Here is a 12,178-nt window from a genome sequence, read left to right as displayed (position 1 = left end):
GGTTTACTTCTTTACCTGGGATTAGTTATAAGGTTACCAAGTAGTTACCAAGGCTTTGTTATATCTCACAGTGGGATTTGAACTTGCATCTCCATATCAACTGACCAGATACCTGGGTACTAGCCCAGTAATTTAACCACTGTGCACTATACTGCATTGGAGCAGAGCACCAAACAACAACACAGGAGTCCAGCAGGACTCAGTGTAACCATCTGCTTTGTCTGCACTGAAACCAGTAACAGAAGCTTAGCACGATTGCCAACAAGTATCTTGGCACACCTCCATACAAATCAGTGAAACTGTGGCATGTGTCTAAGGGTTGGATGGCCCTTCTAAACCATCAATAGACTATCATTAAAAAAAACATACTCATTACCATTATTCTCAATGAAAACTCCAAAGCCTTTCCATTAGATACTAGCCTGTAACTTAGTCCCAGATATTGGTTATCCTATTTATAACACTAACCTCTGAACCTTTCAATTAGATTCCAGCTGGTAGCTTACTCAAACTGTTCACTATTGGTATTGTTACGTGCCCGTGGGTATCTTGTACTTGTCACGTGACAGTGGTGTTGAAGCTATACTGGACTTAAGGTAGTGGTCTTGTGATGGTGGAGTGACGTCATTTTCCTGCCAGTAGAGGTCATGTGACAGGTTGTTTTTACTGGGTATAAAAGGAGGACCCCTCCCTGTGAGGAGGGGCAGTTCGTGGCTGGATTTGCTAGTTTGACTCCATGCCGCTGCGTGGTCCAATATTATGACGCAGTTTGGTTGAAAGGTGGAGTTTTATTTAATGCCTAAAGTTTAAAAGGTCATTGCTGGCAGATTCTTTATAATACTGCCAGTTAAAAATCAGTGGAGAGTGAAGATCGAAGTTCGGGAGTTAAAAGATTGAGGAAAGTCGATTTCGATGGTGAAACAGGTTCGACCTTGTTTGATCCTCATTCGGAAGGAGTTCGTTGGCTGTGCCCGTGGTAACCCCTGCACATGATAGCAGAAAGGGTTGGGTACAATTTTGTCCAGGAAAGGTCAGTGCCTTTAAGCCGTTTCATTTTCATCTCGTAAATTCTCCGGGGAAAAGTATAGTTTGACTGGGAACCGCAACAACACGACGTGAAAGAGAATTCAAATCATCTAAAAAGTCTCTCCTTTAATGGACTGTAAGCATTTTGAACTTTTGCAGTACTACTTTGAAGAACTGTTTTTGCAACATCGCTTTAAGAACTGTTTTCACTTTATCGCTTTAAGAACTGTTTAAGCTGCCACACAGCAGCTGGTTTCCGGTTACGTTAGTCATTTGTTTACTTTTGGGGGTTTGTTTTTCAGTGTTTAATAAATGTTTTATTTGTTATAAGAAACCCTGCCTCACTTATATATTTGTTGTTGCTGAATCCGTAACATAAATATGGGGGCTCATCCAGGATGAACCATTTTTGAGTTTAAATGCTTGTTAAATTTTGAATCGGTGTTTTGGAAAAGGGGAATACTCAATTCTTTTGTTTGATTGGCTTGTGAGTGCTATTTGGCAACAATGAATATTGATGAGTTTCTGGCTTCGCCAGACGCAGAGTTGTTAGTGAAGGCAAAAAAAAATGAGGTGTCTGAGATAGCTAGTAGATTGGAACTTAAAGGTATTTCGAGGTCTACATCAAAGGCTCTAATACAGAGAAAAATCGTGTCACACTATGTAGATTCGGGTGATTTTGATGAATCTATTTTAGATTCGTTTCCAATAAGTAATCTAGAGATGCAGTTGCAAATCGAACAAATGAAGTTAGAACAAAGTAAAGCAGAATTGGAGCATTGTAGTTTAGAAGCTGATAATAAAAAAAGGGAATTTGAATATGTGATGGCGGAATTAAGGTCTGAGAATCAGTCTTCTGGTTCTAGAAAACCGTTTGTTTCTAGTCAAGAAATTAAATTGGTCCCTCCATTTAGTGAATCAGAAGCAGAAAGATATTTCCAACATTTTGAAACGATTGCTCAGATTTCAGAGTGGCCGAAAGATAAATGGTCAGTGTTGTTACAGAGTGTTATTAAAGGCAAAGCACAACAAGTTTATACAGCTTTAACTGCTGCGCAAGCACTAGATTATGATATTGTGAAACAGCATATTTTGAAAGCATAGGAATTGGTCCCAGAAGTGTATAGAGAAAGATTTAGAAGTTTGAAGAAGTCTGTGGAAAAAACTTATGTGGAATTTGCCTATGATAAAGCTGTGTGTTTTGAGAGATGGGTTTCTTCTAAAAATGTAAATGGGGACTATAATAAATTGAAAGAGCTGATTTTAATGGAGGAATTTTAAAAAATCATCCCTGTTGAAGTAAGGACCTACTTAAATGAGAGGGATACTCATTGCATGACTCTGCTAGATTAGCTGATGAGTATGTTTTAATCCATAAGAATAAATTTCCTCAGGGCAGAATTTTTAGGAGGAAAAATAACACAGAGACTCAAGGTAAATCAGAAATTAAATCAGAAGTTAATGAGAAAGGTAAGGAGGAAGGAAAACCTGTGAAGGAAAGACAGTTTGGTCCTATTTGTAACTATTGTAAGAAACCTGGCCATGTAATAGCTAACTGTTTCCGATTGAAAAAGAAAGAGAAGGAAGCAGTCCCAGATGCTTGTGTGCAACATACTGAAACACCTGTAAATCCACAGTGTTTGATAAACACAAATGAGGTTTTGTTAGAGTCTGAGCAAGTTAAAAAGGGATATGATCATTTTATAACTGAAGAGTTTGTATCCTTGAAAGAAGGATCTACTCCGGTGCCAATAAAAATCCTTAGAGATACTGGAGCTTCTCATTCACTGATATTAGACAGTGTGTTGAAATTTAATGAAGAGTCTGATACTGGTGAAGTAAATTATATACGAGGTGTTGGGAGTGCTTTTATGCCTGTATATTTGCATAAAGTAAATTTAAAGTCAGGGTTAGTTACAGGATTTGTTAAAGTAGGACTACAGCCTAGCTTACCTGTGAAGGGTATTTCTTTATTGTTAGGTAATAACTTGGCAGGTGGACAAGTTTTTCCTGAAGTGCATTTGACAATGGAGTCAGAGGAACCACAGATGAATTCTAACACAGATTCTTCCTGTGTTGTGACTAGAGCTATGGCTAAAAAGATTGATGCGCAGAATGAGGTTGTTACTCATGACCATTCAACTCAGGATTCGAGTTTTGAGGATGTGTCAGAGACTTTCTTACCTACATTGTTTGTACAAGATTCTTGGAGTAAGTCTGACTATGAAGATTTATCTCTGTCTCAGAAGGAGATGATAGCAGAGCAGAGTAAGGACCCTGAGATTATAAAATTAAGAGAACAAGCTCTACCAGATAGTGAAATTGAGAAGGTGCCTGTAGGGTATTTCTTTGAAAAAGGAGTGTTGATGAGGAAGTGGAGATCACCTACAATTCCTGCAAGTGATGAATGGAATATTGTTTACCAGGTAGTTGTCCCTAAAATTTATCGAAATGAGATTTTGACTTTAGCTCATAGTGTGCCCTTAGGTGGACATCAAGGGGTAAGGAAAACTGTGGGCAAGATTTTAAAACAATTTTACTGGCCTGGTCTAAGAAAAGATGTGGCGATGTTTTATAGAACATGCCATACTTGTCAAATTGTGGGTAAACCTAATCAAATTACACCAGTGGCTCCATTACAACCTATTCCAGCATTTGGTGAACCATTTTCTATTATTATTATATATTGTGTAGGTCCATTACCAAAGACAAAAACTGGTTATCAGTACTTGTTGACTATCATGTGCACTTTGTCTAGGTTTCCAGAGGCAGTACCACTTAGGAATATAACAGCTAAAACTGTGACAAAGGCTCTTATAAAATTCTTTACTTATTTTGGATTACCTAAGGAAATAAAATCTGATCAAGGCAGTAATTTTATGTCTGGATTGTTTCAACAGATAGTTTATAAATTGGGAGCTAAGCAAATCATTTTGTCTGCATACCATCCAGAATCACAAGGTGCCTTGGAGAGATTTCATTCTACCCTCAAGAATATGATTAGAACATATTGTGTGGAAAATGAAAGTGATTGGGATGAGGGTATAAACTTACTTTTGTTTGCAGTAAGGGAATCGGTACAAGAATCTTTAGGTTTCAGTCCATTTGAACTTGTATTTGGGCATAGAGTTAGAGGACCTTTAGCTTTATTAAAAGAACAGTGGATTAGTAAGGAAGTACACACTAATTTGTTGGACTATGTTTTGAAATTTAAGGACAGGTTACATAAAGCTTGTAGCTTAGCCAAGGAAAATTTAAAATTGGCTGAGGAGAAAATGAAAACTTGGTACGATAAAGAAGTTAGGATGAGGATGTTTAAGCCTGGAGATAAGGTGCTGGTTCTTTTCCCAGTGCAAACGAATCCTTTACAAGCTAGATTTCATGGTCCTTATGAAATTGTGTCTAAAATCAATGATGTGGATTACGTGATAAAAACTCCAGATCATAGAAGGCCAACACAACTTTGCCATATAAATATGATAAAACCATATTATGAGAAACAATCTGATACTGTGACTGTTGTGGTTAATGATAATGAATCTGATCTAACTAGGAACATGATAGATGATTCATCTGAATTTCATTCTAATTCCAACATTGTTTCTGTCAGGTTACCAAATTCAGCCATTCTGGAAAATATTGACGAGAAACTAGCACATTTACAGCCACAGCAGCAACAGCAGATGAAGAAATTAATTTTTAAATATAAAGATTTGTTTCCAGACATTCCGAGAAGGACTACTATAGCTTCACATGATGTAGATGTTGGAGATGCCAAACCCATTAAACAACACCCATATAGGATGAACATAGAAAAATGTGAACTTGCTGAGAAAGAAATTAAATATATGTTAGAGAATAATATTATTAGACTTTCTAACTCAAATTGGAGTTCACCCTGTGTTATGGTGCCAAAGCCAGACGATAGTATTAGGTTTTGTATGGACTATAGGAAGGTGAATGCTGTAACGAAAACAGATGCATATCCAATTCCTAGAGTAGATGATTGTGTAGATAAAGTTGGAAAAGCAAAGTTCCTTACAAAGATTGATTTATTGAAAGGGTATTGGTGTGTTCCACTAACGGACAGAGGTAGAGAGATTTCTGCATTTATAATTCCCATCTGGGTTATATGAATATAATGTTCTTCCATTTGGGATGAAGAATGCCCCAGGTACTTTCCAGAGGATGATTAACTCTGTGATTAAGGGATTGAAAGATACAGATGCTTATATTGATGATTTAGTGACAGGAAATGATACTTGGGAAGCACACATTATTGCGGTGGAGAAATTGTTTGAAAGGCTTTCAAAAGCTAACTTAACTAAGAGTGAATTTGGACATGCCACTGTGACTTACCTTGGTTATGTTGTGGGTCAAGGTAAGGTAGCTCCTGTTCAGGCAAAAGTTTGGGCAATTTTAGAGATTCCCACTCCAATGGGGAAAAAATCTCTCAGATTCTTGGGAATGGTAGGATATTATCGAAAATTTTGTAAGAATTTTGCTAATGTGGCCCTTCCATTAACTAACCTCTTGAAGAAGAATGAGAAGTTTGTGTGGACAGTGCCTTGTCAAGAAGCATTTGAAAAATTGAAAACTATGATATGTCAACAATTTGTGCTCAAGGCACCTGACTTTGAAAAACCTTTTTCATTAGCTGTAGATGCTAGTGATGAGGCTACAGGAGCAGTATTAATACAAAGGAATGAGGGTGATGAGGTTGATCATCCAGTAACTTACTTTTCTAAGAAATTTAATAAGCATCAAAGAAACTATTTGACAATAGAGAAGGAATTGTTATCTCTTGTTTTAGCTTTAGAGCATTTTGACGTATATTTTGGTAGAACTCAAAAACCACTTATTGTTTACACTGATCATAATCCATTAGTGTTTCTGAGTAAGATGAAAAACAAAAACAGGTTATTAAATTGGAATTTGATGTTACAAGAGTACAATATTGTGTTAACTCATATTAAAGGTAAAGATAATATGGTTGCTGATTGTCTATCTCGATGTTGAATGTACATTGTAATTTTTTTATGGAGTGATTTTTTTAAACATTTGTAACACTCCTACTGTATTGTAAGTTGTAAGATGTTATATGTTGATACTATGTATACTGTGTATGTTATAAAATTTATACATATGTTTTTTTTTCTTGTAAATAATTGTTAAAATTTTGTCCTTGATAAACCAAAATTTTTTTTTGGAGGGAGGTGTTACATACCCGTGGGTATCTTGTACTTGTTACGGGACAGTGGTGTTGAAGCTATACTGGACTTAAGGTAGTGGTCTTGTGATGGTGGAGTGATGTCATTTTCCCGCCAGTAGAGGTCATGTGACAGTTTTTTTTACAGGGTATAAGAGGAGGACCCCTCCCTGTGAGGAGGGGCAGTTCGTGGCTGGATTTGCCATTTTGACACCATGCCACTGTGTGGTCCAATATTATGACGCAGTTTGGTTGAAAGGTGGAGTTTTATTTAATGCCTAAAGTTTAAAAGGTCATTGCCGGCAGTTTCTTTATAATACTGCCAGTTAAAAATCAGTGGAGAGTGAAGATCGAAGTTCGGGAGTTAAAAGATCGAGGAAAGTCGATTTCGACGGTGAAACAGGTTCGACCTTGTTTGATCCTCATTCGGAAGGAATTCGTTGGCTGTGCCCATGGTAACCCCTGCACATAATAGCAGAAAGGGTTGGGTACACTTTTGTCAAGGAAAGGTCAGTGCCTTTAAGCCGTTTCATTTTCATCTTCGTAAATTCTCCTGGAAAAGTATAGTTCGACTAGGATCCGCAACGACACGATGTGAAAGAGAATTTAAATCGTCTGAAAAGTCTCTCCTTTAATGGACTGTAAGCATTTTGAACTTTTGCAGTACTACTTTGAAGAACTGTTTTCACTTTATCGCTTTAAGAACTGTTTAAGCTGCCACACAGCAGCTGGTTTCCGGTTGCGTTAGTCATTTGTTTACTTTTTGGGGATTTGTTTTTCAGTGTTTAATAAATGTTTTATTTGTTATAAGAAACCCTGCCTCACTTATATATTTACTGTTGCTGAATCCGTAGCAGAATACAAATACCTTGACCACTGCCTTTACATGTCTCTAAGTCCTTCCCAGGTGTCTGTTATACACATGTTCATTAAACCCTTTGATTAGCCTCCAGCCTGACTATGGCATATGAGTAGATATTATTGCATCAATAAACCCCCTGAACTCATTAAGTTGCAGGTATTGCTTACCATTAGATATTGGTTACTTTATATTTAAATTTACTTTCCCCTCACTCCAAACCCCAAGCGCAATGTCAGAGCCCTTCTACTACATGTAACCTAGAATAAAGATAATTACAACCCAATACAGGCCCTTCAGCCCATGATGTTGTACTGTCCTTTTACACTACTCTAAGATCAATCTAACCCTTCCCACATAACCCACATAACCTTCCATTTCTCTTTCACCCAGGTACCGATCTAAGGGTCTATTAAATGCCCCTAATGTACCATGACCTCAGACATTGCATTCCACTCTCTATGCAAAGAATTTACCTCTGACTTCCTTCCAGTTACTTTAAAATTATACCCCCTCATACTAGCCATTACCAACCTGGGAGAAAATATCTGGCTGTCCACCTGACCAATGCCTCTTATCATCTTGTACACCTTTTTGAAGTCACCTTCCATCCTCCTTTGCTTCAAAGATAATTACTCTAGCTTGTTCAACCTATCCTCATAAGACATGCTCTCTAATCCAGTCAGCATCCTGGGAAATCTCCTCTGCATCCTCTCTAAAGCTTCTACAGTTTTTCTACAATGAGGTGACCAGAAATGAGCACAATACTCCCAAGTGTAGTCTAACCAGGGTTTTATAGATCTGCAACTTTGAAGCTTAATCCTCCAACTAGTGAAGGCCAACACACCATACACCTTCCTAACAACCCAATCAACCTGCACAGCAAATTTGAGAGATCTATGTTTGTGAACCCAAAGATCCATAAGTTCCTCCACGCTGCTTACCAGTAACTCTGTATTTTGCCTTCAAATTTGACTTTACAAAGTGAATCAATTCTCATACTCCCAGGTATCTCTTAATCTGCAATGAATCTCCTAAATCCCTGAATTAAATCCCAAAATAACACTTGAGTAGGCATCTGTTACATTATGTTTTGACTTCATTTCCGCCCAGATTCCATTGTTATACAATAGTGTGTTTATCAATTCATGACAAAATAATAGATACTTCAACTATAACAACGATTGCTGTGCATTTGGTGATGATCTTTGTGCCTTCACTGGCCACAGGAGTAGTGACAGGTTCAAAGTTGAAAGTAAATTTTATTATTGAAGTACATATATGTCACAATATAGAGCCCTGAGATTCATTTTCTGGTGAGTGAGCATACTCAATAAATCTATAGAATAATATCCATAACAGAATCAATGAACGACCACTCAACTGCAGCGTTCAGCCAGAATGCAGAAGACAACAAACTCTGTAAGTACAAAAAGAGTAAATAATAATAATAAATAAACAAGCAATAAATATTGAGAACATGAGATGAGCAGTCCTTGGAAGTGAGTCCATTAGTTGTGGGAACATCTCAGTGACGGGGTGAGGGAAGTTGAGTGAAGTTATCTCCTTTGGTTCTAGAGCCTGATGGCTGAGGGGTAGTAACACTCCTGAACCTGGTGGTGAGTCCTGAGACATTTGTACCTTCTTCCAGCGAGAGCATATCGTGGATGGTGGGGGTCATAATGACGGGTGCTGCTTTCCTGCAACAGCGCTCCATGTAGATGTGCTCAGTGGTTGGCAGGGCTTTACACGTGACCAATTGAGCCATATCCACTACTTTTTATAGGATTTTCCATTCAAGTTGTTTGGAGGATGGCAAATGTTATTCCTTTAGACCATAGAACCTAGAAATCTGCAGCCCATTACAGGCCCTTTGACCCACTATTTTGTGCCGACCATGTAACCTATTCTAGAAAATACGTAGAAATTCCCTACTGCACAGCCCTCTATCTCTCTAAGCTCTATGTACCTATCTAAGAGGCTCTTAAAAGACCCTATTGTATCCACCTCCATCACTATTGCTGGCAGTGCATTCCAGCATCCACCACTATCTGTGAGGAAAAACTTACCCCCTACATCCCCTCAGTACCTATTCTCAAGCACCTCATAGCTATGCCCACTCACGTTAGCCCACTCTGCATAGCCCTGGGGAAAAGCCTCTGGCTATCCAGACCATTGATGCCTCTCATCATCTTATACACCTCAATCAGGTCACCTCTCATCCTCTGCCACTCCAAGGAAAAAAGGCCAAGTTCACTCAACCTATTCTCATAAGGTACGCTATCCAATCCAGGCAACATCCTCGTAAATCTTCTCTGTATTCTCTCTATAGTACCCACATTCTTCCTATAGTGAGGTGACCAGAACTCAAGAGAGTGGGGTCTGACCAAGGTCTTGTATAGTTGTAACATTACCTCACAGCTCTTGAACTGAATCCCATGGTTAATAAGCACCAACACACCATACGCCTTCTTAACAACACTATCAACCTGCACAGTAGCTTTGAGTGTGCTATGGACAAAGGCCCCAAGGTCTCTCTGATCCTCAATGCTGCCAAGCATCTTAACATTAATATATACCATTAATGCTCCCATTAATTCTATCTTCAAATTTGACCTACCAAATTGAACCACTTCACACTTATCTGGGTTGAACTCCATCTGCCACTTCTCAGCCCATTTCTATATCCTGCCGATGTGCCACTGTAACCTCTGACAATTCTCTAGACTATCCACAACACCCCCAACTTCTGTGCCATCAGCAAACATACTAATCCACCCTTTTACTTCTTTATCCAGGTCATTTATAAAAATCACAAAGAGGAGGGGTTCCAGAACAGATCCCTGTGGAACGGCATTGGTCACCGACCTCCATGCAAAATATGAACCATCTGCAATCACCCTTTGCTTTCTGTGGCAAACCAATTCTGGATCCACAAAGCAATGTCTCCTTGGATCACATACCTCATTACTTTCAGACAGAGCCTTGCTTGGGGAACCGTATCAATTGCCTTACTGAAATCCATATACACTACATCCACTGATCTACATTCATCAATGTGTTTGCTACATCTCAAAGAACTCAATCAGACCTGCCCTCGACAAAGCCAAGGAGTAAGAATAACTCTTTGAATTATAGATCAGTGAGCCTCTACTTCAGAGTGGGCAAGTTATTGGAGAGGATTCTTAGAGACAGGAATGATGAGCATTTGGGGAAGCATAGTCTAATTAGAGATAGTGAGCATGGCTTTGGAAGATGTAGGTCACACCTCACAAACCTGACTGAATTCTTTGAGGATGTGACAAAAGCACGTTGATGAAGGTGGAGCAGTGGATGTGGTGTGTGTGGATTTTACTGAGACCTTTGACAAGTTCCCTGTGTTAGACTCGTTCAGAAAGTCAGGAGACAGGGGATCCAGGGAAATCTGGCTGTGTGGACTCAGAATTGACTTGCTCATAGGAGGAAGAGTGTGGCTGTGTATGGAGCATATTCTGCCTGGGGGTTGGTGACCAGTGGTGTGCCGCAGGGATCTATTCTGGGACAGCTGCTCTTCGTGATTTTCATAGATGACTTGGATGAGGAAGTGGAAGGGTGGGTCAGAGAGGTTGCAGATGATATGAAGGTTGGTGGAGTTGTGGATAATCTAAAAGGTTAGACCACACTTGGAATATTGGGCTCAGTTCTGGTCACCTCATTATAGGAAGTATGTAGAAGCTTTAGAGAGGGTGCAGAGGAGATTTATCAGGATGCTGCCTGGATTAGAGAGCCTGTCAGGCTGGTTTAGTGAGCTGGGGCTTTTACTTTGGAGTGAAGCAAGATGACAAGTGACTTGATAGAGGTGTTACATACCCCGTAACTGGGTGTCTGACCAGCAGAGAAAGAAGAATCTGTTGGAGTCTGGTGGTACCGTATTCAAAGGTGTTTATTAATAAAATAAGCAAAACAATACCAATAATGCAAAAATATATATAACACAAGTTAGCAATAATAAACCTAAAAGTGTGGGAATAATAATAATCAATAATAAACAAGCTCTATCGATGTCTAGGGGTAAATGAATTGTCATAGAAAAGTATAAAGTTCAGTTCAGTTCCTGCGTGCTGAGGTAGTTATGGTTGTTGTGTTGTAATCATTGGAGGGAGAGAGAGCGAGCGAGCGAGATGTAACAGCAACAGCTGCGGCAGGCAAACCTTTTACTCCTTTCTTAATCCGTCGTGTCGTTGTGGCCATTCAGTTATGACCCCTCTATCATCCAGCTAGACCGTTCTTCTGTGGTGGACTCGTCACTCTGGCATGAGTGGAGACACACACAAGTCCCCACCGGCCCTGCTGTAACACTGTGAGCTTTAACTGACCGATCGCCTGGTTCGGTCTCCGAAGACCCCACCTTTCCTGTGGGTTTCCAACACTCAATCAGTGTCCACTGGTGTGTCTCCTGGTGTGTCTGAAGGGTGTCTCTCCAGAACTGTCTTTTATCCCTACTCAAGGGGTCTCAGCTATCCATCAACTCTGAATGACTGTGTCCATCAAATCTGGCGTCTCCTGCTGTCTCCTGAAGTAAAAGGTAAATAATCCTTGTAGAAGTCATAATACAGTAAATCAACACTCTCCCCTCTCTTATCTGTAGCAGATGTTCTTGCATGTTTTCCATCTCTCTCTGTCATGAGCAGCATAGCAACAGTAATGGTTCGTGGTTCTCAGGGAGGGGGGGATGGGTAGCTCTGCACCCCATTGTCCATCAGATCTGTTCATCACTCATAACAGAGGTGAACAAGATGATAACAGGCATAGCTCAAGTGCTTAGCCAGAGACAATTTCCAAAGGTGGAACTGGCTAATACAAGGGGCATAATTTACGGTGATTGGAGGAATGTGTAGAGGGTACGTCAGGGTTAAGTTTTTCTTTACAGAGACTGGCGATTGTGTGAAATGTCCTGCCTGGGGTGGTGGCAAAGGCAAATATATTCAAGACACTTAAGAGGTTCTTAAATAGGCAGATGGATGATAGAAAAATGGAGGGCTATATAGGAGGAAAAGTTTTAATTGATCTTACAGTAAGTGTAAAGATCAGTACCTGTCTCTGAA

Source organism: Hemitrygon akajei, chromosome 16 (genome assembly GCF_048418815.1).
Source record: "Hemitrygon akajei chromosome 16, sHemAka1.3, whole genome shotgun sequence".
Classification (NCBI taxonomy): Eukaryota; Metazoa; Chordata; class Chondrichthyes; order Myliobatiformes; family Dasyatidae; genus Hemitrygon; species Hemitrygon akajei.
Note: the sequence above shows the minus strand (reverse complement) of the source record.